Source organism: Uloborus diversus, chromosome 5, assembly GCF_026930045.1.
Source record: "Uloborus diversus isolate 005 chromosome 5, Udiv.v.3.1, whole genome shotgun sequence".
In the NCBI taxonomy this organism is placed as follows: Eukaryota; Metazoa; Arthropoda; class Arachnida; order Araneae; family Uloboridae; genus Uloborus; species Uloborus diversus.
In genome coordinates, this window is record NC_072735.1 from 33,275,703 (window position 1) to 33,279,623 (window position 3,921).

Genomic DNA, 3,921 nt, shown 5'->3' on the forward strand with positions numbered 1-3,921 from the left:
TCCTTCCCTGTATGTAATTCACTCTTGCCTGCAGATTTTTGTAATTTTTACGAAAATTTGTCAGTTTTTACAGTTAAAGGGTTTTTACAGTTTTACCAATCTGAACGTGTGAATTCAGAAGGTTCTTCAAAATCTTTCGTCTGTAACAACACAAAATATCTAGTTTTTGAAATCACGCAAATTGAAAATAAACATTCTGAAAAGAAAGAAAACAAATTATAAAGAGTAGATCGTTCTGTTAGCGCAAATGGGGGAGGAGGGTTTCCTTTGTTTTAGGTTCTAATTTGAAAAAATAATCGTCAATTATTATAAGTGTTGCAGCTGAATGCATAGCTCGTTTAGCCTATAGTTCCATTTATATACTTGCCCAAATGATTTTCAGTCAAATGGTGAATTAAGACATATTTTCAGCACCCCAGTGACAGCTGTACTGTTTGTATTTAATGTTCTTTTTTTATTTTTATTTCTCCCATCAGAAAAGGACATTCGCAAACCTCTTCATTTTCATTGAACTATTCAAAAAAAAAAAAAAAAAATTTGTCTTAAGGTTTTGGAAGATGTAATGTTATTATATGAAGTCCTCCCAAAACTGGGGGGCATTGCCCTCTATGCCCCCCCTCCTATAAATCCACCCATGCCCTTCTGAACTATTCAACAAAGAAAAAAAAAGTAATATTTTTTAAAAAATTCTTTGGAAGATATGTTGTTACTACATAAAGTCTTCCCAAACTGGGGAGGCATTGCCCCCTTTGCCCCCCCCCCCCATAAATCCGCCCATGGGGCTAGGAACTATTTCTTTTGCTTGGCCGCAGCTCATTTCTCCATAGTCAAGTAAGCTTGCAATCGAGTATAGAATGGATGGGAGGAGGTATTATGCAGTCAAGGTCAAAAGTCCCGAAGGATTGACCAATTAAACAGTTTTACGCTGTCGAAAGGGGCATAGCAAAAAGGAAGTCCCCTTTGCTTGAGTCAGAAGGGGTCCGATAAAAAGAAAAATTTATCTGACTGATTTTTCCAACGCCACAAAGGATAGACAACTTCTCATTTAGGAATGGATTTTCTTGGTTATATGTTTGAATTTGGTTTCAAAAATAGTGTATGAATTAAGACTAGACCATCGTAGTCTTAATACCCAAAACAAAACATAAAACAGATATTTTAGCTGTATACTGTAATGATCAAAAATTATAAACGTGCATCTGTTATGCATTAGTTTTTTTTATAAATTGTTCGAAAAAAAATGCATAAAACTTTGCTGAAAGCACTTAACAAAATAAAAGCAAATGATTTTTATAGGTTTAGTTAATTTAAAAATTTGGGGCCCTCATTAAATTCGTGGCCCAAGCGCTCATGTGCCTTTGTACACTAGGACGGGTCACTATGAAAAAAAGTCATATTTAACAAAATTTATGATATATATAGGTAACTGATTAATATTTCTAATCATGATGTATATGACAGATCTACTGGAAAAAATAAGATACAATTTCGGGGGCCTATGTCAAAGCGGGGCCTGTGGGACATAATTTGCCCTCTCTTTGTTTAGGGAAGAGTCACTGAGAAAATATTCATTCTACATAAAAAGTCAACTTTTTATTTATCTAAACCATGACATAAGGCACGTCTGGCGAAAAAGAAAACGAGTTAAAATTTTGGGGCCTATGTCAAAGCGGGGCCTGGGTATCATAAACCCTCCATTGATCCCGAAGAGGTATTGATTGTATCCCTGAACAAATATTTGGTCTTTAAAAAAATTATGATTTATTAAACCAATTTGTTTAAGCATTCAAACCAAGATATGCGACAATATTGGTGTAAACCAAAAATTGAGATTTGGGGGCCTATGTCAAAGCGGGGCCTGGGGCGGACCGCCCCCCCCCCGCCCCCCCTTCGGTACGCCACTGGATATGAGAGCAGTACCGGAAACGATGACGTCAAGGTTACGTCAGAACTACAGAGGACAGTTGCACTCAGGAGAAAACGTCAGGGACAAAAAATAAATCAAATAACAGACTTCCAAACATTAGGAAAAGGGGGAGTGCTAGACAAATCACTGACGATCAAATTAGCATTTTTCCATATGTAATATGACTCTCAAAAATCTAAATCATGAATGGACGAACACTCGTGAATAACTTTGGCGGAAGAAAAAATAAAATTATGGCCACAAGACCAACAATGTTGAGCATTAGAGGAGCGTTTGAGATCCTGTTTTTTGACGTAGTTTTCGTGTTCTTTTATCCGGAATTTGAGGGATCGTCGAGTCTGCCCAATGTAGGCCAATTTGCACTGGCAGGAAACACTATAAATGCCCCATTTGTCAAGGTTCTGAACAGGGTGTTTAAGCTGGGAAAATTTTAATTTATTAACAGGAGAAAAAGTGACGGAAAAATGAAACTTTTTTAAGATTTAATCTCATATCTTTTACAACTCGTCTCTCATTCCAATGTTCGCCTCGACTGTGTTTTAGTCGGGTTGAACCTGTCTTCGTTTTTAATTGCACTGATGATGGCACTTGTATTTTAGAGTGCCGAAACAGCTGTTTGCTGGTTTTTTAACCTTTTTTCATTTTGAATTTGTACTTTATATACGTTGTCATATTTTATTCATTATGCAGTACAAAGATTTCGACTACTTTTTATGTAATCACTCCTACTACTTTTGGAAATATAATCATTTGAAGTTAGTATGTTCTGGCGGGACTTTTTTTCATTTATTTATTTTGTTTTTGTTTTTGTTTTTTAATTTATTTTATTTGTTTATTTATTTATTAATTTTTATTTTAATCTTTTCACATCCAGATAGTGTTTGTTGTGTTACAAAGAAGTGTAACTTTTAACATAAACAGCTATGGGCAGTAAGAGCGTCTTCATCTTGAACAGAGAATGCTCGTTTTGATATAGGTATAGGTCTATTGTGCATAATACAGCTAGATTATCATACCAATAAAAGCCTTGTTTTCCGGAAAAACAAATTTATTTATTCCAACCTTCTTGCCATGCATTTGACCTTTACGTGCAAATGGTCAGCTTCTACTATTTCTTTGGGATACTATGTTTTCCCATCCTTTAATGCTACAAAATTACCAGATTTCAATAAGAGAGGACCGTCTTTCTGAAAATGGTTGATTTGATTATTTCCATTTTCTTTGTTTTAATATACGTCATCCTCAAATTATGTTTCAGATTATGAATGCTCGCTATGTAATACATTATGTTCATAACTATATAATACTTTATGTTTATTTAATTTAGGTAAAAATAAATAGTTGCATTCTTAATATAAATAACAGATAAAAATTAGTATAGTGGAAAAAATATGAATATTACTATGACTATTTTAGCCTAAAATGCCCATTACACAATATGTCCATCTGTACCTATATCGATTTACTGTGTTTCTAATGGTTTTTAAAAAGTTTTTTTTTTTCAAAAAAATACATTAGAAACGCATTATTTTAGGCGTCACTACTGTAATTTTATAACAAAGTCTAAAACAAACGGTGCAAAAAGCCATTCGAATTTGAAAAGTCTTTCTTTAAATAACGCCATAACGAACTAATTTCGAATGATTATATTTTCGAAAGTAATAGGAGTGACACCGATTTTTTAGCTCATATGTTAGACGAACATGTTGGTTATCAAACTTAATTAGTTTCAGATCTCTGCTATGAGGGCGAGAGTGGTAGTTAGATTTTAAACATTTGCGTTTTTGTGAAATTTGTCAAATAAAAGTTCCAATATCTTCTGACGCTCTTATAGTGACACCAATTTTATTACATATTTTTGATGTATGCAAGTGTAGCTAGAAGTTGATGTCATCATGAAAGCGCTTTGAGAAAATTGGCCTTGAATATAGTAAAAAATTTCATTTTCGGTCATTTTTAAACGGACTTTGTGGGTGTCGCCTTCGTAGTGACAC